The 22,178-nt window shown below is 49.0% G+C and overlaps 1 protein-coding gene and 1 long non-coding RNA gene across 3 annotated transcripts in view; both read right to left on the bottom strand.

The window, feature by feature from the left end:
* The window catches only part of NRG2 (neuregulin 2), a 152,395-nt gene that overhangs the window by 117,106 nt on the left and 13,111 nt on the right, over positions 1 to 22,178 (bottom strand). The window lies entirely within an intron of this gene.
* Positions 8,593 to 10,447, bottom strand: LOC115615560. The gene is made up of 3 exons (XR_003994090.1): positions 9,996 to 10,447; positions 9,754 to 9,902; positions 8,593 to 8,956 (listed from the first exon to the last, which is right to left on the bottom strand). It is a non-coding gene; the product is annotated as an uncharacterized LOC115615560 (long non-coding RNA).

The raw sequence follows: 22,178 nt of genomic DNA, 5'->3' as shown, positions 1-22,178 counted from the left end.
CTTAGGGTAGCTCACATTATCACATTAACCCCTCAGGCTCAAGATGTGCTGCACAGAGCATCTGCTCTCAAGTACGCAGTGTGAAGAGCTGCAGACATGCTGGGGAATGCCTGTTCTATTGTATTCCAACCTGGGCATTACAGGTGGTCTCTTTCCATCAGATACAGTCTCCTTTCTGGCCTTGGGCAGTTATTTCTATGTAGACTTCTATGGCTTGTGGTAGAACAGCACTTTACATCTCCTAACAGTCTTGAGAGCCAAATGATTGCTCATTGCTTACACCAACACTAAAATACTAGCCATGTTTTACACGTTCATTGTCATCAGTACATGATCTCACACCCAGGAAGCTAGTGACTGTATGCAGCCAAAGGGGTACTGAAAGTAAGCAGCTGCTTCAGAGGAAGAGCAGGAAATAACATGGCAGAAATTCTCTTTATGCTGGATTTATATCAAGGTCAGACCCACCAGCCCATGATGTATGGATCTAAAGGACTGTATTTCCTAGCACTTAGCACCTTCACAGTGAACAGGACGCAACACAGAGACAAAGCAAGTGAAGGACTGAAAACTGCAAGAGGAGTGCAGAAGCTTTCAATCAAGGAAAAGGAAAAGGTCGAAGGGGAAAATGCTCTAACGGAATAAGAGAAAAATCTACTGGATTGAGTTATCATAGCAAGCAAAATGGGCATACTTTGAAACTCGCTTGGCATACTAGAAAGAAGAATGATATTGAGCGATCATGAAATAAGAGGAAACTCAACAGCAAGCAGACAAGGTCCGCAGGAGAACTTCAAGGGAAGTAAAGCCTTCTGGCAAAAGCAAGGTAGTGGCAGGAAGATGGACATCCTTGGGACAGTCAGCTCCAGCTCCTGTGTGTCTTTTCCTATGGTAATGGATATTGGACTTCCAAAATGAGTTGCTGGCACACAAGAACTGCATGTAGTAGCATCCTGGTAGCACAAGGGTCCCCACCACTATTTCAGTTGCCACTGTATTCACAATGCAAATTACCAGATGCCCTATAATCACCACTGCATCTATTGGCCTGGATATCCCCTCACAGTGTATCCTGGCCTGGCCCAGCCGAGCATCAGCAGGTTTTCAAAGTAAACTATACAGGTAGGAAAAAGAGAAAGATTTCATCCAGCCCTTCAACAGAAGATTGTCTCTACTCATTCCCCATATAATAAAGCAGTCTTTCTGATCCACTAACACCAGCGGAACAGCTAGTGTCTTTTCTAATCCCACAGAGCTGCACATTTCGTTCCAACTTGATATCCGTTACACTGAATGAAAAACAAGAGCACCAGTGCAGGAAAAAGGCTTTAGAAAGATTTCCTGACTAAAGGGTTTCACCACAGCCCTTCCATGCCAGCCAGGGGTAGCAGGTACTTGTGCTATATGATCTAGATATCTCCATGTCAAGCACCCTGCAATCCCCCAGCTCAGTTAGAGGGACCTTGAGAAGCCTTCAGTGACACAAACTAGATGTCAACAGCCTCTTGGGTGGTAAGAAGATGCATACAAAAAGCCCAAAGTACCCTTCAGGTCATCCATCGACACAGTGGGAGGACCATAGTTTGGTTGAGTTTGACCATGCTTCTGGAAGATCTAGCAACACTATAGGAATGAGCACTTGCAAGGTCATCTTTGCTCTGTGATGTATACCAACTATATAGCTAGCCACTACATGCCACAGGGTAAACTGGGAAGAAGAAAACTTCCATGCATCCCACGTTCAACTGATAATAAGAGAAAAAAGAGATTAAGAACCTTCTTCCTAAAAAACAGACTGGTAATTTTGCAGGGGTGGCTACAGCAAAAGTACAACGGGTCAAGACAACAGTATCCAGGAAGAAGCTAATAGAGAAGTAACAGTTGCCATAAGAGGAGCACAAGGAACCTTGCATCAGTTTGCCAAATGCCCTGGAGATGCTAGCTTAAAATAAACAGGAAGGCTTTATAAATGACCAGAATTATGATTTACTAGGTGCAACAGATTGTCTGGGAGAACTCAAACCGAGCCCAGAAAAGTATCAGCCTGTTCCAGAAGAACAAACAACACTGTGTGCTTCAAGGACATAGGGTGCATGGAGAATGGAAAACTCAGACCTACAGAAAGTCCCAGCAGTGCAAAGCAGCAGCTTTGGAGACACAAGGGCAATTGGAACATACTGAGGACAAGAACAGTGCAGGCGAGTGATAGTTTTACGCTCAGGAGTGACTCAGTGTGGACAACTGAGGAGAACACAAATAGGGAAGGCAACATGGGTGAGGGTGGCTGACCCAAAAGGGTTGGGGAGTCTTCAGAAAGGTACCAGAAAGTTTGAAATGCCAATTTCAGAAAGACAAGGCACCATAAAGTCTGAGCTTTGGTAGGAATATCTTGGAAGGCTGAACTACAGAAACAAAGAGCAGCAACAGATCTGCTAGTTTCCTGAAGCTGGCCTTGAGCAATCACTTTTGCTGCCAGGGAAAAAGCTGGAAGAAAGTGAAGGGACCAATACGGCTGAATCATGAGATTCTTGTGGAGTTCAGAAGGAGGAACCGAGACTAGGTTAGATTTTTACCTAGCAGCAGGTAAAAGCAATCTCACAAGCACAAAAGGACAAAGCTAAAGAGCCAAGACAGTAGCTTTTGCAGGAACAGTGAAGGCAAGAAACTGTTCTAAGCCCATCAACCCTGAGAGGGAGACATGGCATGTCCACTGTTCAAAGCCTGAAAGCTATCAGCTGTCTTAGCTATATGCTGAAGGTCACAAAGCCCAGTGTGAGAGAAAAGCAGCAGCTGATGCAGCACAGCTATTATCAACTACAAAAGCATAAGATTTAACCCTCAGGTAAGACAAGAGCAGAGTTAAGGACTACTTTTCTATGTGAAGAGGTTCCAATGAGATGTGCCTGATAAGCCTTCTCTCAAGGCACTGATGCAGGTTGCTGGGTTCTGGGCTCCAGATACAACCAAGTAGCCTTAGAAGGCCGCAGGGAGAGCAAAAGAAGTGATGCATGACAAAATGGGAGAAAATAATGTATGGGCGATTAGACCCACTAGCTTAGTTTTCATTACCATAAGCACTGGAGGCAAGCAAAAAAAGATGCAGGAACTAACACAACCTCTTCAGACCAACACACCTTCTCTGGAAAGCCAGGCAAAAGACCCTTGTAGATGCAGAAAAGCATCAGAGATCTCTTGATGTTAGTAAGACTTTTGGTATTTGTTTGTCAATAGTCTCCTAAGCAAGTTAAGAGAGCTTCGAATGACAGTATGATGGGAGAAGATCTAGAAAAAGCATATTCAAAGAGTAGTCATAAATGGCTTATTATCTGATGGAAGATGCATCAAGTGAGGATTCACAGAGATGGGGTTTGGGTCAATCTTAATTAGCCTTTTTACTTAGAGCCAGATAACGAAAAAAGAAACAGGTTTATCCATCATGCAGATGATGCCAGCACAGAAGAGGCCGCCAGTATATCACAGGACAGGCTTTGGATTCAAACCAATCTCGAGAACTTAGGAGGTGCAGTCAGAAAAGAAATAAACAACTGAGTCAGTGTGAATACACCATGCCGGAGCTCAGCAGGGCAGTCAGCCCCACAGACACAGAAGGGGCAGAGAAGGATCTAGAAGGTATTGTGGGCCACAACCTGCACAGGAGCCCATGCTCACTGATAGGCATTGCAGGGAGGGAGCATGTGTGCCATGGGTTTTAAATATCTCCATAGAAAAAAACTCCACATCCTCCCTTGGCAACCTGTGCCAGTGTTTGACCACTCTTACAGCAGAAAACGGGGTTTTGTCCAGACTAAAGCAAAAAAGGTACCAAGTATCTCAACCTTTTCCATATCTTTTGTTACCAGGTCCTCAGCACCATTCAGCATAGGCCCACATTTCCCCTAGTCTTTTTGCCGTTTATATATTTGCAGAATCCTTTCTTGTCACCCTGCACAGTCCTCGACTGCAGGTCACCCTATCCCTGCAAGACCAGACAGCAATACTATACTCCTCCTAGGTCACTTTGTCTCTGCTTCCGCTTCTTGTATAGCTCCTTTATATGTCTGAGTTCAGTTATGAGCTCTTTGCTCATCCATGCAGGCCTTTGCTTAATTAATCTCAATTCTCTCTTCAACTTTGGCTTACGTATGAATATTTACTACTTCTTCAGGTCCCCACCTGGGTATTCTGATGGCGAATAGCTTTGTCACTCCAAGCCATGCTGTCTAAAACCAACCTCTACCCCATCACATAGATTTTTCTGATGTCGCATGGATATTCAGCTCTGCATCACAACATATCTTCTTATATGAGACAACTGTGGCATTTGCCTATGTTTGCTATGTAAGTGGAGCAGATGGAAAAAACCACAAAGGAAGTAGCGGTAGCTAAGTCTCCCCTCTTACCCTATTCACCCATTTAAAGCCTTGCTGCACAACATGATATGTTTCAACACCTGCAGTGATAAATAGCACAAACCAGGAACAACCACTTGGTCATGTTTATCCTCAAGTGTTCTTGGTCGCATTGCAACCCACAATAGCATTCGTTAACAAGTGTTAGAACATAGTTACAAATTGCAGCAAACACAAATGCTCCGTCAGTGTTATTACAGACTTCATTAATGATGATCCTTCGCATTTCAGCAACAGCCATTCAAGGATCTGAAAACATTTATATGCCTCTGTGAGCCAAGTGTCACACTCCATGTGTGAGCCAGATGTTCACAGCATCATTTTACAAATGAGGGAACGAAGTTCACAGGACTGACTCCAGACCCCTTTCCTCCCACTGAGTAATCCACTGCCCACCAACTAGTCATAGGGGAATTATCCAATTCCAGGCAAGGCAGGATACCATTATGGTCTGTTTGTTTCCTTGCATTGTCTCTATTCCCTTGCTCCTCATCTTGTGTTTAGATTCTAGGCTTGGAGGGGTACCTCTGAGCGTGTCTACTGCAGCACAGCATGGAACAGAGTTGCAACTTAGCACTACTCAGTCCAGCCATGCAAGTGGTAATGGTACCAGAATCTGGATAATAGAGCTTTTGAATGAGCTCTCCAGCAGCTGCATGCCTCAAACCAGGCCCATTACAGACAGAGCAAGCCCAGTTAATTTCAGTAGTAGCAAAGCCAACTAAGTCCAACACCTATCCCATTCCAGCCATTTCCCCTGCAGAGCATACACTGCCTGCACACGGCAGAGGCCTGTCCTTCCTCAAAACTTTGCACTATCAAGAGCCAAAAGGAGAGTCAAGAAAGCAACTCCTGCTTAGCAAACTGACCTCTTTCAGGCATTCAGCTCCTTCCTCTCCCCCCAGACCTCACTGGCTGAGCGGGACAAGAGATTCCCTTGCAGTCCCTTTATAAACACCTATGTTTATGAAGCCAAAGGGACTGCAGCATCTCTCCTACATGCCTCCTGCCAAACCACTCCAGCAGCTGGGTCTCTGCATCATATCATTTTTTCAAGATTAAGGAAAAATCACGCTCTGCTCCCTCTAGTGACAACCTGAGCACATTTAAGCAGCCTGGCCACTACTCACAGCGCTATTGCAATACTTGGGTTTAGGCACAATAGGCAACATTTTTTACACAGGACCCACTCTCTGCCACCTATAGTCTTTCTCTCATGCCTTTGGCATATCTGAACCTACCTTAGTTGCTGTCTCCGAGGCTGCTGCTCTGCAAGCACAGGTCTCTCCAAGCTCAAGAGGCTGCTACCAGGATCTGCAGAGCTTCACTAGTCCTCAGTTAAAGTCTAGTCTGAGCTGAGCATGACCTCAAGGTAAAAGCACTGGGTGCTGCGGTCACCTGGGCAGGGTCATCATGTGTGCACGCTGCCATTGGCACCCGCTGATCAAATACAGGCAAGTTCTGGAACTAGAAGCAGCTACGCAACAGAACAGCCACAGCTCAAGCCAGATTCCAGCCCCTGCATTCATTCCAGGGACAGCAGAAGGTTGATATACCCAAGACCAGTCACCATAAACTAGAAACAAAACCAGATATGACACCTTCATGGATAAAGGCAAACAACTGAGCTGGGTAAAGGAAACAAATGAAGGGAAGATGGAGTTACAATCATTGCTTTTCTACTAATTGTAGACCATCAGTTAGCACAGAGACCCAGGGCTCCAGCTGAACAGGAGTAGCATGTACACAGAGACTGCAAGCACCTCACTTCCACAGACCCTGATGAAGGCAGCAGAACAGCTCTGCACAAGTCCTTCATACCTGTTTTCCAATAAATAAGAAGCAAACAGCTGAAGAGAAGGAATCCATGGGAAGGTCCCACAGCCCTAAGGGAAGGGCATGGAGCCTGGAGAGCTGTAGAAGAAGGGCAGGACACCTCCAAGCCTTCTGTTGGAATGGCGCATACAGAGGGGGGTAACAGTACTACAGATCCCCACTGAGCACTCTGAGCAAGCCTGGGTTGAGAGGGTTTGTCTCAGCGATGGCATCCCTCCTTACTGCATAGCCAGGATCATGCTTTAGCTGTGCACCCTCACACTGAGAGGATAAGACAGAGGCCAGCAGCTCTGCGCCACCAACAGCCATTCCCACCACAGCTTCTGCAGGACAGGGTGTTGGGCCCAGCAGTGGAGGTGAAGAGGACCTCAAAGGCTGGGGCAGAAAGGCTGGGACAGCAAGGCTGGCATAGCAGGTCAGAGAGAACAGGAGAAACAGACACCAGCACAGAGACAGGGATGGAAAGACTTCTATCACCCACAACTGCTTCTGAGAACTGCAGCAAAGTATGGTGGGGTGCTAGGTGGGCTTATTTAATGCCATTTAATTCCCACTACAACAGATGTTTAAAATGAATTAATTAAATCAGTCACAGTCCTATGGCATCCCTCTGCCCACTGCAGATAGGAAGTCTTAAGCAGAGCAAGCTGTAGCCAGGTGTGCTTGATATTCATCATGGGAGCAGGAGATCACATTTACTGGACTAGGTGAGAGGAGACCAAACAAGGAAGGGACACTGTGTGCCGTGTGCTGGCCGCTATAGTGACAGGGCCAGCATGTGAAATGCTGACTCCTAGCAAGGCAGAGCAGGAGAGCAAGAAACAGAGTCCTTGCACACCTGTGATGCACGAGATCTCAGCAGGACATGTGAGACTCGCTGACTTCTAATGAGGAAAGGTCAGCATACACTCCACTGGCTCCTAGCAGGACAGGGCTGCAGGGCATGTGCACGCTTCTGGAGGGACACGTGGGTCCCGTTAGCTCCCAGCAGGACATGTGTGACACACCAACTCCAGCCAGCCAGGGCTAACGAGCGATGCACCAGCTAGCCACTGATGCCCTGACTGACAGTAGGATGCATGCGATGAACTGACCCCCAGCAGCACACTGCTGGCTCCCAGTGCGGCTGAGCCTCCTAAGATACACCAGCTCCAATAGGACACAAGGGACTGTCTGATTCCCAGCAGAATATGTGCAGCACCAAGACTCTCAGTGGGACACACCAGCTCCCAGCAGGACACAGGCAACACAACAACTCCTCGCAGGGCAGTGCCAATGTGCAAGGTACCAGCTACCAGCAGAATACATGCAAAATGCACTGAATCCCAGCAAGGCAGAGCCAATTCGAGACACACAGAATCTCACCAGAGTGTGTGTGCTGCACCGACTCCCATCAGGACACACGTAATGCACCAACTCCCAGCAGGGCAAAGCCTGCTGGTGATGCACCAAGTCTCAGCAGGACATTGTGATGCAATGGCAGGACACTTGTGATGCAGTGACTCCCAGCAGGACACTCACAGTGCACCAGTTCCCAGTGAGACGCATGCAATGCAATGACTCCCAGTGTGGCCAGATCAGCGTGTGAAGCACAGACTCCTGGCCTGACATGTGAAGCACTAGCTCCTAGGACAACAGGCACTGTGAGAGACACTAGCTCCTAAATGACATGCCAGCTCCAGTGGAAAAGAGCTGCTGTGCAATTGCTCCCGCTCCAGAGGAGCCATGGGTGCTGTGCTGGCATTGGAGGGGTGCAAGGTCTGGCCAGGCTGCGTGGCTGGGGGGACAGAGACACCATAGCAGGGACCCAGTGCCACCTAGTGGGGGACAGGAAAGGCTCAGGGGCCACCCATCCCCGGGAGCTGGGTGACAGCAGACCTTCCCCAGGCAGGCCAGACCTCCCTGCCTCCAGCAGCCACCACAGTCCCATGCCTGGGACCCCACACACCATCATGTCCTGCCAGCTCTGCTCCCACCATTCCTCACCCTGGGTCCTGGAGATTGTTTAAAGCACTGTCATGGGAGGGACAGAGGAATTGATTGCAGTGTCCATCATGCACGGGGTGAGCACAGAGAAACCTGGTCAGAGATCCAGAGCTTCTGCCCATGAGCTGTAGTGTCCAGAAAGCATCAGAGCCACTCTTGTAAGAGGACATTTCAAGAAAGGCCCCTAAGAGTATTACATCTTCTGAGGTGCACACTGGTGCTAGATGCATTTCTTTTTATCTGCACAGCTACCTCTGAATTATCCCTCATCTGTGCACATTAACTCTGACGCACAGTCATGCATGTACAAGAACGCATCACAGATACCTCAGCCAAAGAAAACACTGGCACAGCAACCAGATTGTGTGACTGCACAAGTTTTATTTTGTAGGCTTTCTCCCCCCAAAACAGAGCAGAGGTTCTGAGAGATGGAAAGAGCTGACACTGCCATAAAAGCGCAGTACAGAGCTATGTGAAAGTTTACATATGAGGATGCTAAAAAGAGTAACAAGTGCAATGTAACATGGGGGGAGGGAGTGGATTTGCAATCCTGGTGCACGTGAACGCAATCTTTCCTTCCATCTCTCCACCCAGCAGGCGACCTTCAATCTCTTAAGCCGTATCTCCACTCATCTACAGCTGTTTAATCACTTGGCATTTTCTTCCATTCCATCTGCATCCTCAGCCTCTTCCTTCCTCACACATCCTCAGCCTGAAAACAATCCCTAGGGTATTAAAGAGAAAACCATGACACCTTGTGGAACAGATGGAGCCTTCCCCAGATAAAGGCACCCTCATGAATACTGGTGTGTCACCCTGTAGGTGTGCCCAGTGTAGTACAGCCCAAATAGTGAAAACAGACCAAGTAAGGCTCAAAAAACCTATCAGTTTCCAGGTTCACCTACTGATCAAACACAGCCCCTCTTTGCTCAGAGGATCAGCTATCAGATTTTTGTTGGCCTTAATCATGATTAAGCTGAGCGTCTCTCCAGGGAGTTTTTCCAGGGAACTCAAATCCCTGCAAAAATTCAATCAGCTGCAAGATGCTCTATTATCCTCATGATCCACCCTGAAATCAAGGCAAAGGGAGAGGCTAGAAAATCAGGCCCATCATGGTGAGGATCTCGGCTAGGCTGGATCCCAAACTCTTCTGCCATGAGACAAATGGGGAGAGAGGAAATACGTTCAAAAAGAGATGGCCACAGGGTTCAAGGCAACAGGAGGAAAGGAACTAACAAAGTCCAGTCGTTAAGAAGGCCATCAGTACAATCCAAGTCCTAGCCAAGCTAATGGGCTGGGCACGTCTCTCCAAACATGAACACAGTACAAAGCCAAGACAGATCAGCAGCTCAGATATGTCCAGAAAGGCAAATGACATCCCTACGAGGTCCCACTCTCCTGAGCCCCTGCTCCCTATGACATCCCCTTCTCACCTACAGCAAAACCCCTGCAGGATCCCAGTGAAACCCTTGCTGGTCCCCAAGCACTTAAACTGAAGGCTGTCCTCTTCCCATGGACTCACCTCCTCTGCTCTCACACGTCAGACCACTGCCTATTTTAAAACCAGCAGAATCTGGGATCAGAGTAGTCAAGTGAGCTGTGGTGGTCCAACAGGCCTCCTCACACCTAGTGTCCTCCAGGAGCTGCCCTCTCCTCCTGGAGCAGCACAGCCTGAAAGAAAAGAAAAAGATGGGGGCAAACATCACTCTCAGTTTGAGCTTCTCCAGCTGCTTGGGACCAGATCATTATTTAAAGAACACTTACATGAGAGAAAGAATAGCTTGAGAACTGCTAAGGAGAGACTTGGCTAGATCCCCTCTGGGTCACTGAGCACACGCAGGGCAGCAGAAGCAGCTCCAGGCTCTTGGCTCTGTCAAAATTTGGTGGCAAAACTGAAAAATGTAGTAGATGATGTTTTCGTTTTGCAGACTTTGCCAACCTCTCAGGACACACTAGTGGTAATGAGCTGCAGAGAGACTTGGGCAGGCAGTGAGGGCAGCCAGGCTCAGCACAGGAGCGGATGGTCAGCATGGGGAAAGAAGGAGGAGGCTGAGACATTAACATAGCAAGGCCACCACTGTTACCAGGAGAGGGGAGAAGACTGCAGAGAGGTGTGTTTGGGGGTGCAATTATCTTAAAAGAACCCAGGGATAGTCAGACCCATTGGATTCTGCACAGTGCAAATGATCACAGCAATCAAGCCCTGGCTGGTGCAGAGCCTGGCCCTAAGGCAGAGAGAATGATGAGAAATACAATGATGTGAGGCCAGAGTGGCTTTACACTACCTCCAGGCCAGGTAAACCTGCTGCACACTCAGACAAGCCCTGCTTCCCTCAGCATGTGACAGCTGGCATCTGCATTAGGAAAGGGTCCCTCATCAAGATATATCATCATCTAAATCCCAAGAAAGGTATTAACATTGCCAGCTGGCTCTAGAGGGGCTTTAATGGTCTTGAGGAATGAAGCAGGTAACCCCAACATGATTCGAGAGGACAAGGAGCTTCTCAGCTGCTAGACAGTGGCTCTAGATCCTATACCCTACATCAAAATAAGTTTTGAGTCTCAAACTAGACTCCCCATGGAAACTGAGGTCTTCTCAGACCTACTTGCCCAAGCAGTCCAGGGCAATGATTATCAGACAAATAGCTGGGACAGACAGGAAGTGCTCATCCACAAGTACCGTGGACTTTAGCCACTCTTCATCATGTGGGGTGGGAGTCAGGCACTGCTCATAGAACAAAATCCCTTGGTAGTAGCTGCCGAAGCTCTGTTCTCACTACTGAAGGAAGCTCAGGCATCTTGTCATGGTTTAACCCACCAGCAACTAAGTACCACACAGCCAGTTGTTCACTCCCTGCCCACCCCACGGGATGGGGGGGAGAATCAGAAAAAGGTAAAACCCACGAGCTGAGATAAGAACAGTTTAACAACTGAGATAACGCAAAGCATAATACTAAAGAGGAAAAAGAGAGAGAATAAGAAAACCCAAGAAGCACAAGTGATGCACAATACAGTCGATCACCACCCACTGACCGATACACACTCTGACCCAAGCAGCGATCTGCCCTTTCGGCTAACTGCCCCCAGTTTCTATACTGGGCATGCTGTGCTGTGGGATGGAATACCCCTTTGGCTAGTTTGGGTCAGATGTCCTGTCGCTGCTTCCTCCTGGCTTCCTGTGCCCCTCCTCACTGGCAGAGCATGAGACTGAAAAGACCTTGATCAGCGTAAGCACCACAGATCAACAACTAAAACATCAGTGTGTTATCAGCATTGTTCTCATACTAAATCCAAACCACAACACTGCACCAGCTACTAGGAAGAAAAGCAACTCTATCCCAGCCAAAACCAGAACACATCTGTACCTGTCCCATACGCAGGGACCTATCTGTACAGGGTCAGAGCAACTGCCTGCCAAGACTAGTGCTCTTCCCCAGCAGTGGCAGGCAATGTGGCAAAGGCCATAAGAAATGAGGTGAATATAGAGTGATCCCACTCCTGACAGTGCCCATCCAGCTGCCTGCACGCTGCTCCTCAGCCCACCAGAGCTAGAGATTGTCATTGCCCTGTGATGTCCAACAGCACTGCTCAGGAGAACACATTCTGACTTCTGCCTTTCAACAGGGACTGAGAAATCCCTTCATATCTCACCTGTAAAGGATGGTGAGGCCTCCTTCAAAGCTTTTCAACAAGAAGTTGCATATAAATATCTCCAAGTTTAATGTTACCTCTAACCAGCATCAAGCAGGATGCCAACCTGTCCCACCTTTTTCTCTGCAGTTCTGGTAACCCGCAAATGAAGAGTAGACCACCTCCAGATGGGGAGCAGAGTAGTTGGCCTTTACACCTCCTTAATAGCTCTCTGCTCCACAAACCACAGAAGCACCAGCGTTTGCCTGTATATTAGCACAAACTACCTCAGAAAACTTGCAGTTGACCATATTTTATTCTTGCCTGTTGAATACTGAGGACTTGCTACCCAGCTATGCCCCAGCTCACTGCTTTCTGGGTAAAGAAACATGAAGAAAACTGCAGCTCAGCTTGCACTGTGTTTTTCCTGAGCATCAGTCACTCCCTGTAATTAATTAGATCCCCAAAACACACAAAAAACTAAGAAAAACAACAGCCACAAGCTAAGATGACTGCACTGTATCAAAAAAGCTTTTATCTCTATGCAGTGAATAAATAACTGACGTAACCACACGCAGCAATTTTTCATGAGATGTTTGAGTATCAAACTCCCTTTCTAGACGTACCCTGATACAGCTCTTGGCAACTGTGCTGATGGAAAACCACTGGCTGCATTCACAAATGTGTCTAAAATCTAGCACATGAATCCAGGAGAAACTGTTCCAAGGACCTACCACACCACCTCCTCTTTCTATAGCATTGCCACCTTGCAAGCCTCAGCATCTCTCTGTGCACTCCATGGATATTTTAGCCCATAGCCTCACCATGGAAAGCAAAAATGCTGCATTTTCAAGGACAGACAAGAGGTCAAAAGCTCAGTGGATATTCCCAAAATCCCTCAGACATCTTGAGGAATCCCGAGTATTCAAACACAGCTTTCCCAGGTGTATGGCAAACAGACAATCTGTACCCAAACCAACGCCAGCAGCTGATGGACACTATTCATCTCCAGATTCCCACTCAGCTGGAGCCAGAACCTGGTGATTTCATGTGCCACCAGCCTTCAACTGCAGAGCAATGCAAACAAACAGGCTATTTCTGCACTAAAAATTGGCCCTTTCAGGGAAGGCTCTTTCATATCAAGCAGCCCATATTGCCACCGCTTAATCAGGCCGAGATTTAAAGCAGCCCGCTGTGAGATGACACAGATTGCTTCCTCCCTTGGAAGCTGGCGAACACCACAGTCAGTGTGTAACTGGTAACCCCTGCAAAAAGAGTCCCCATACACAACAGCTGAGTCCTTTTCTTCCTCTGCCGGCGCTTGGCCTCCAAAGACCTGGACTAGGACCAAGGGGCTCCGTGTGCTCAGCCATCCCACAGCTTGACCCCTCTCTTCATTCCTCAGAAGTCTCAACTAGCCACAGCACAGCGGTGGGAAAGCAGGCAATGACAGAGGGAATGTGTAAGTGTTCACACATCTCTTCTGCGTCCCATGTCAGACCCGTAGACAGAGCCTTGTCTGGGTGTGGATAAAACCATCTGCTCTGTGTCTGGCAACTCCAGGCAGGAAAAGGGCAGGGAAGGCTGCCACGTCCTGCTGCCTGAAACCCAGGCAATTCCTGACTGTGCTGAGCAGCCAGAGCAGGGGAACTCTGGCAGAGAGGGACTGCCAGCAAGGACAGGAAAGGAGGATGGAGCCCATTCCCCGGGGCAGGTCTGGAACAGAGCACCAGGGTCAGACCAAACAGTTCCAGACAGCTGAGGCCTTCTGATGGCCCTCCTTCAAGGCCTCTGTGAAAGATTCATCATAGAATCATAGAATGATTTGGATTGGGAAAGACCTTAAAGCTCATCCAGTTCCAACCCCCTGTCACGGGCACAGGACACCTTCCACTAGAGCAGGTTGCTCCAAGCCCTGTCCAACCTGGCCTTGAACACTGCCAGGGATGGGGCAGCCACAGCTTCTCTGCGCACCCTGTGCCAGCGCCTCAGCACCCTCACAGGGAAGAGCTTCTGCCTAAGAGCTCATCTCAGTCTCCCCTCTGGTAGGTGAAAGCCATTCCCTGTCACTACAGCCTTGTCAGAAGTGCCCAGACCCACTGCTGTCACAACTTATCTGAGCACTGTCTTTTATCAAGCCACTCATTAGCAACGCTGCATGGATATCTCTGCAGCCTGGAGATCAAGACAGAAAAGACCACTTTGTATGGCAGGTATGCAAGAAATCAACTGGGAGTTGCAGTAAGCTCTTGCCGATGCTGCACAGTGACAGCTGCCTGTCATTGGCTTCCCTGCCCCTGGAAAACAACTCCATGGGAAGTTCTTTGGAATCACACAAGGAGAAAAAACACGATTTTAGAAGGAAAGTGTCGGCAGCTTTCCCTGGAGACATAGCTTATGATTATTAAAATATGTATATTTATGGGGTCTGCACATGAGTGTGTACCCAGGCATGACCACAAAGCAGAGAGCTGCGTGTCCAACCATTTCCTGCGGCAAAGCAAAAAAGAAAGCCTTGGTTTCTTAGTGTCAGCTCTGCCAAAGTAGAGCTGGGCTGAAAGTGATGGAATGAACAGTACTGTGCATATAAATACACCATCCAAATTGCTGAAGGGCAGCTTCTATTTGTAAAACTTAAATAATCCTTTGATAATGAGAGGAGTTAGAGATGTGTATAACAACCGAAATGTATCCTGGTTGTTTCAGCATGCAGAATAGGAACAGGACTTGTCAGAGGCCCCAGACTTGTTCCCAGGCTGCTCCTACATCCCAGACCAGTTTCATAGATGCAACTGGGGCCTCAGGAGATCCTGCACCAGCATGCCCAGCCAGCTCTGCAGGAGCCAGGAACCAGCAGGAAACTAACAGGGCAGCACCAAAGCTGACAGCTTCTCTCACCTCCTCCAAACTGGGAGATGAGGGAGTACCACAGGCTGGAATGAAAACAAGGACAAGTGCACTTGATTTCTAAACGTTGCCTGACTTCACCTCATCAGCTGTGCCGTTAGAAACGAACACAAGGGAACGCATTATTATTTCCAATTATATTTTAATCTAAGAGTCCCTTTCAATGCAAAGTGGTAGCTGTGTTGCAGCTGAATATCTCAATTCAGGCAGATTTCTCCACAACACTGTGGCAAGTACAGGCTTCACCTAAGGAGGTTAGAGCTGACGTGGAGCATTTCAGAAGACCATCATGGCCCACCATTAGTAATGGCTGCTGCCTATTAACCTTCATTAAGACAGGGGTCATGCTATCACTTAATCAGTCCTTAATTAGGATCTGTAAAAATTTTAGGCATAGAATCCCAAACTGGTTTGGGTTGAAGGGGCCCTTAAAGCTCATCCAGTTCCAACCCCCTGCCACAGGCAGGGGCACCTTCCACTAGGGCAGGTTGCTCCAAGCCCCTGTGTCCAACCCGGCCTTGAACACTGCCGGGGATGGGGCAGCCACAGCTTCTCCGGGCACCCTGTGCCAGCATCTCAGCACCCTCACAGGGAAGAACTTCTGCCTAAAAGCTCATCTCAATGTAGAAAATGTTTTAAATATCTCATTACACAACAAAAATTTCATGCAATGCCTAATTGCCTGCAAGGAAAGGACTGTATATTTAGAGTCACTTTGTTAGAAGATACCTAACATCCTCTGTATCTTGGTTTCCCCTCCATGTTTTTCCAAGCCCATGGGGAAAAGCCACGTCAGGCTCAGACCAGCAACTCTATGGGAGCTGGCTGACTTCGTCACTTCCTCCCCAGCCAGGCTGGCACCACGTCAGAGCTGTCACCAGGTCTCTCCTGTCCCACTTTCCTGTGACTGGATGTCACTGTATGGTAGTGAGAGCCTTTGAGACTCTGGGACTAACACACGCAGTTTTCTAGGACAGCATGTTCCAGTTGTGAGCTCCAAAGAGCTTGCTGAATGCAATGGAGAACTCGCTCCTGCTCGGGGCAGTTCACAGCACCACCAAAGGCAAGTTTAAGCCTCTGCTCTGTCTTGGCCACACTAAACCATTCCTTCTGCAGAGCCCGCTGGCAGAGCTTGGTCCCTCCCAGGGATGCTTCTTCTGAAGGGAAGGACGCTAAAGGCCTTCACCAAGGAGAAGCCATCTTATGAAAACCCTTCCATACACCTTGCCCTGCCATGGCTTCCCAACCTCCTGCAGCCCTGTGCCATGAAGAACAGAGCAGACCCAGTCTGAAGTTTCCACAGCCTTCCCATACCTCTCCCAGGAAGCCCAGAAGACTGGTGGTGGTAGAGGCTGTTGCTTCTTCCCGGCACCCATCATGTCCTATGACAGGATTAGAAGGGCACAGTTTGATAAATGCTCCTTTTGAGACAGCCATCCCACTATGGGGTGTCCCTGCCTTCCCTAAAGAATACTTTTGGGGTCTGGGGGTTTTGCTGGGTTACAAGCACAACAGGACAGAAAAGGTTGACCATTAAAGAATGTTCATCCAAGCCCTAAGGCTGAAGAGCTACATCACTGAGCATCATGGAGTCTTGCTGCTGCTACTAGCTGTGATCTCTTGAAAACCAGACACTAAGATATAGCAATACCAGTATATTAAACTGCATGAGGATAACATGAGCATCTGCACTCTCATGCTGATGCAGGCTACTTGACACTGTTTTATCTGGGATAAAACAATGCCTGGTCACAGTTCCAGAGCTTCCCTATAGGTAACCCTTTTTCAGTGGTTGTGTTCAGTAGCATGGACACAGGCTGCATGTTGGTATCTGTGACAGAGAACAGAAATGCAGCCAAGGGATTTAGAGATGGGCCATGGCAAGAGATGTCCAGCACCCAGTGGGAAAGGAGGGCCAAGTTTTCCCCATCTTCCCACAGTGCTGTGAACCACGTGTGCTGCAGACAAGAGAAACAAGGAACTGGGCAGCCCAATTCTTGCCTCAGTTTGTTTTATCTCCAGCAAATAAAGCATTAAAAAATTCAGTAGATCAAATAAAACACAGGTCAGTCCATCCCTCACAACAGCAGGAAAACAACAGGTGGCTGGAGCTGGCACTTAAATGCATATCTGAATGCACATTGCAGCCTAAAATCCTTACTCAGTGGAATGACGCCTCAGCATCTGACAAAGCCACTGACAAATTGTTCTGTCACCTTGGAGCTTTGTCAGAGGCTTTTTGTGCTGGACACAAGGCTTCAGTGGAGCCTGCCTGGGGAAAGCAAAGGATCATTTGCACTGAGCTCAGCCAAAGATGCCCAGAAGCACATTAGGACTGCAGTGGCTTCAGCCCTTCCTTCAAGGGAGCCTTTGCTTCATGACCTTGAGGGGAGCCACTGCTTGGCTAACCATTCTGTGGGATCAGGGGGAATCATTTGCATAAATAAGATAATCAAAGAGTTCACATGTCTTTCCCCGCCCCCCACGTCTCCACCAGCTCTCCTACACCCCTCTCTCTGCTACTTCCTCACATGTGCTGTCCTCTTCCCTCCTGTCTCGTGATCTCCTCCCAAAGAAAAGCTGCAGGAAGCAGAGCAGAGACATTCCCAGTGCTAAGAGCAGAGCACAGGACCACCTCCAGGCAGAGCTCTGGCAAACACCTGTGGGGATAGCAGCAAGGAAAGGCTTTCCACACGACAGAGGGTTTTTAGCCTTCTCCACTCCATCCCTTATTGTGCATGAGGGAAACGATGCCAGTGCACCATGGCTCAGCATGTGGGACATGGGACACACGCCATGGCTTCTGCCTCTGCATTACACAACTGAGGTGCTGAGGCTGAGGCCAGGATAAGTCCAAGCTACGTGGCAAGCCCCAAGTTTGGTGATGGGCAAGCACAGGATCACACTGGGCTGGAGCCTGGAGCACCGAGCTGCACCAACAGGGTGACCAGGGGTGCTTGGAGGAAGGCACCCCACATTTCAGGAGTGCTTCAGCAACAGGAGCAGCTTGATCCTGACCAGGAGACCACTGTGCATCTAGGAGTTGGTGACGCATCTGTGACCCAAGTACCTTCATACCTGCACTGTGCTGAGTGCAGGGTGTTCTTCAGGCGGGGCACAAATCCCTGGGTCACAGGGAAAGCTTCACCAGCTTATTGCAACGGAGGAGCCCTGCCTTTCCCAAACCACAGCAAGAATTTCCTGTGGGAACATCCTCTAGGAATAGAGCTGTTTTCTTGTAAGAAAATCATATAATGTCTCGAGTGACCAAAGGGGAGAGCTTCTCTCCATTGATGTGAACTGCTCTGAGCCATGGGACAAACCCATTCAGGGTCTGTCTGCTGCTGCTGTGCAAATGCATGGTACCCAGCATCTGATGGGACTTAAGATTTACTCTCTCTCTCTCTCTCTCTCTGTATATATATATATGTATATATACACTCCTTATTCTGTCCTATTAAAACTGCTGTTTCATTGAGACAGTTGTTGGGTTTTTGCTCTTGAGCACTGGCTCTCAGCTCCCCCCTGCCTGGCGTAGAACAGAGGCAGGGAGCTTTCCTGATGAGCACAAGCAGCATGCAGGACAAGGGCTCAAGGCACACAGGGCCAGTGTTCAGCGGCCTTCAGGAGACACCTGAAGTACAAAGAGGCCAGAAAGACAGGAGGGAAGTGAAGGGTTGGGAGAAGAAGCAGCTGAGGGAAAGGGCCGGGACACAGACCCTGGCAGGGCTGAGCCAAATCTCTGCAGCCTCAGGCAGCTGGGACTCACCACTGCATGTGAAATGCTCATTCCAGTGTATTGCTCTCCCTTGCCATGGCTTATCCACTCTGGACACAGCCACAACCCAACTGCAAGTCCCAGCCGGGATGTCCCGGCCCATGCGTGGACCACTCTTCACTCATTGGCCAGCCCCGCACTTAGCAACGACCAATCCCAAGAGGTTATTTGCTGGATACTGGGTAGGAAGATGCTGGGATTTCTCCGCCCCACCAATATCCAGCACTGATCATTGTTGTCTCCAAAGGAAGCCTCTGGCACAAACACACTGACATACACACAGTCACTTCCCCAAGGCCCCTGCTCCAAGAGAGGAGTATAGCATGGTGGCACCCACATCATGCTTCCACTGCAGCATGATGTGTCCCCGAGGCAGGTCCCAGATGAGAACACAGATACACAGATGTGGGGGATCAGAGAGGAGAAGAGTAGCTGCATCCACGTACAGCTCCCACACAGAGCCTCAGGGTTGTTACAGCTTACCCACAGGCTGCAGCTAGGACTTCACCACCTCGTGCTGTGAATCAGGGATACCCACTGGTAACAGTAGCCAGGTCTTTCACTATGGCAATAAATACAGCCCCAAGGGGCTCCAGAAGGGTACACGTTCCCCTGTACCAAGAATATGGGAAAACAATGTGACTGCAAACCACTGCCCACAAAAACAAAACAATTGAGCCTTTCCTTGACACTCTTTTGGGTGGAAACTGAAGAGGAAAGAAGCAGGGTCTGGTGGAAATCCACAGCAAGGATCCTGGGGAAAGAAATTACCTCAGACTGTCCCTACTTCATGAGGCTGGTGGTGTACCATTGTTTCTGACCATGATTGAAAGACATGAACCTCCCCAGAAGGATCTAAAGCCTAAATGATGTTAAAATTCTGCCTGCTGCCTGACAAGGGGTTAATATGTTGAGCGCATAGGGGCAGACCTTGTGCACAAGGTGAGGCAGGCCAGAGGAGAGACTGGGATGAACTGGTGTTCTCCTAAACCCTGGCTAACCTCCAGTCCCTTACCAACTCTGGGAAGAGTTGAAATTCATGAGAACCCAATGAGAACCCTGTCAGGAGGCGGCAAGCAGGACCTCATCCATCTGTTAGCCACTGGGTTTGAAGCCTGGTCATCAGGACACTTTCCCAAGACCCAGCACTGGAGAGCATGCTGCCACAAAACACTCTGACAGGCTGCTGGGATGTCCTCTCCCAGCCAGACCCTCCTTCGGGTGACAGCACCAACCCTTGGAGCGAAGTCTAAGCTCAGATCTCCAAGGTCTCACACTCTCCATGGCTTGGCCACCATGGCCTGGGTATCCCCAGTCAGGCTCACGGGCACATATACACTGAAAAGACATAGGCATTCAGATGCAGCCCTCAGCCCACCCAGATCTGGAGTTCTCTGAGATCAGTCAGGATGTGAGGAAGCATTCTGGGGTGACTGGCAGTGGGTTAGCAAGAAAGAAGCAGAACAGAGGACCTAAGACCAGCCTTGCTTTTTGGCAGGCTGTTAGAGGAGAGGGTGTTTTGCAGTGGTCAGGCCTAAACTGATGCTTCAACTCTCTTTTCTCACCATGCCAGCATGGGACTGGCGATCTCACTGGGGCATTGGCTGCAATGAGTTCAGCTCCAGCAGTTCAAGTTGGAGCTGACCTTGGCCGTACGTCTAATGCCTCTGTAATTTGGTCGCACAACTCATGGTAACTTTTAAGGACCTTGTGCCTGTGCACGTTGCTGCTCTCACATCTCAGCAGCCACGACCGCTTGGCTGCCAGGTGTCCCAGGCTCCCCGAAGCGTCTGTCGTCCTATTAGCAGAGCCTCCACTTGGGATTTATCTTCCATCCAGAATTTAAGCTGAATTTATGTATTAACTAAAGACTATTAGTGCCAAAAATAAGTGGGATGCCACTTGCTCAGCAACACAGGCCTTACGAGGGACCACGTGGCTCAGCCAACCCACCCAATCGCAACCCCAGAGAGGCTTTTTATAGACACCCACGTCTGATGGAGTGCAAGTGATGCTTGGCTTGCTGCAAGCTTTGCTCTGCAAGCATCTGATTGCAGGGGGAGGGGAGGGAAATGTCCCCACATCCACAGGCAGGAGGCATGGTTCCTGCCTCGCTGCAGGCTGGGTAAGCAGCCAGGTGGAACTAGAAATGGTTTAGGAACAGGTAGTGGCAAAGCTGCCTCATGTCCCTGCCATAAACAACCACGCATGCAGTGTGCAGCTTCTGGCACACAGCACATGCTGCTGAGTGTCTCAGTGCAGTGTCTCAACATAGAATCATGGAATCAGAGTGGTTTGTGTTGGAAAGGACCTTAAAGCTCATCCAGTTCCAATGAACTGCCACGGGCAGGGACACCTTCCACTAGAGCAGGTTGCTCCAAGCCCCTGTGTCCAACCTGGCCTTGAACACTGCCAGGGATGGGGCAGCCACAGCTTCTCTGGGCACCCTGTGCCAGCGCCTCAGCACCCTCACAGGGAAGAGCTTCTGCCTAAGAGCTCATCTCAATCTCCCCTCTGGCAGGTTAAAGCCATTCCCCTTGGCCTGTCCCTACAGGCACTTGCCAAAGCCCCTCTCCAGGTTTCCTGTAGCCCCTTTAGGCACTGGAGCTGCTCTAAGGTCTCCCCTTCAGGAGCCTTCTCTCTAGGTTGAGCACGAGTGCTCCGCTTCCCTCCAAGCAAGACTGCCCGAGGGAGAACAGCAGTTACCCAACACTGTAGAGCTCCAGCTGTTGGTGGCTTCTCTGTTTCCTAGGTTGTCCCAAGGGTATTTTTTCCTTTAAGTACACCCCCCTCCCCAGCACTAGAAGGGATGCTGAGGTCCAGCCTGCACATTCTGTGTATTTCATGTCACCGGACAACTCCATATTCCTACTTCTCATCTGAATACTGAAATTCCAGGAAATTTCCTTTAAAAATTGGTCTAAATGGAAAAAAAAGGTCATTGAAACACCTTGAAGCTTTTTAACACAGTGCAGCCTCAGAGAACACTGCAGAAGAAGGAGCCAAAGCCGTCATTAAAAACATGTTCAGGTTTTCTTAGCTGAACTGCAATTATTTCTCTGAAAGCTGAGGATGTACAATAGAGAAGAGTGTATGTGGGAGGGAGGAGAGGAGAAGGGGAAGAGAGAAAGACAACAGCAGCATGGAAGGAAATTCAACACTGCCAAGTGAAAGCCACTGTGACAGGCAGAATTTATTTCCTTGCAGAAGGGTTTCCCGTGTCATCCATTACACAGAGAAGGAGAGAAAAAAAATCCCATTATTTTGAAGAACATCAGCCATGAAAGCAGGAATTCAAGAGGGGGGATTCCCTCAGATACTGAGCCAGGAAGTTGCCCCTATGTATGTAATTCCCCTACCCTCCAACAAAAGATGAGTTTAGCCCAGCATAAACCTGCTCCACGTAGAATCCTGTTCTCAGCCTCACTTGCTGGAAGGTGTGTGTCTGTTACAGCAAAGATCTCCAAACCTCCACTGCTGGGCAGGTTTCTGCTGCAGGGACATGGTGCGTTTTCCACAGGCTCCACACTCACCCCCTTCCCACCCATCTGACAACTCTCTTGGGAACATCATTTGCCTGGCAGGTTGCAGACCTTAGTTTTCAACAGGAGGACTCAAGGGCATGGTTCTCC

Source organism: Strigops habroptila, chromosome 12 (genome assembly GCF_004027225.2).
Source record: "Strigops habroptila isolate Jane chromosome 12, bStrHab1.2.pri, whole genome shotgun sequence".
NCBI classification, from domain to species: domain Eukaryota; kingdom Metazoa; phylum Chordata; class Aves; order Psittaciformes; family Psittacidae; genus Strigops; species Strigops habroptila.
Note: the sequence above shows the minus strand (reverse complement) of the source record. Positions and strands in the feature narration are given on the sequence as shown.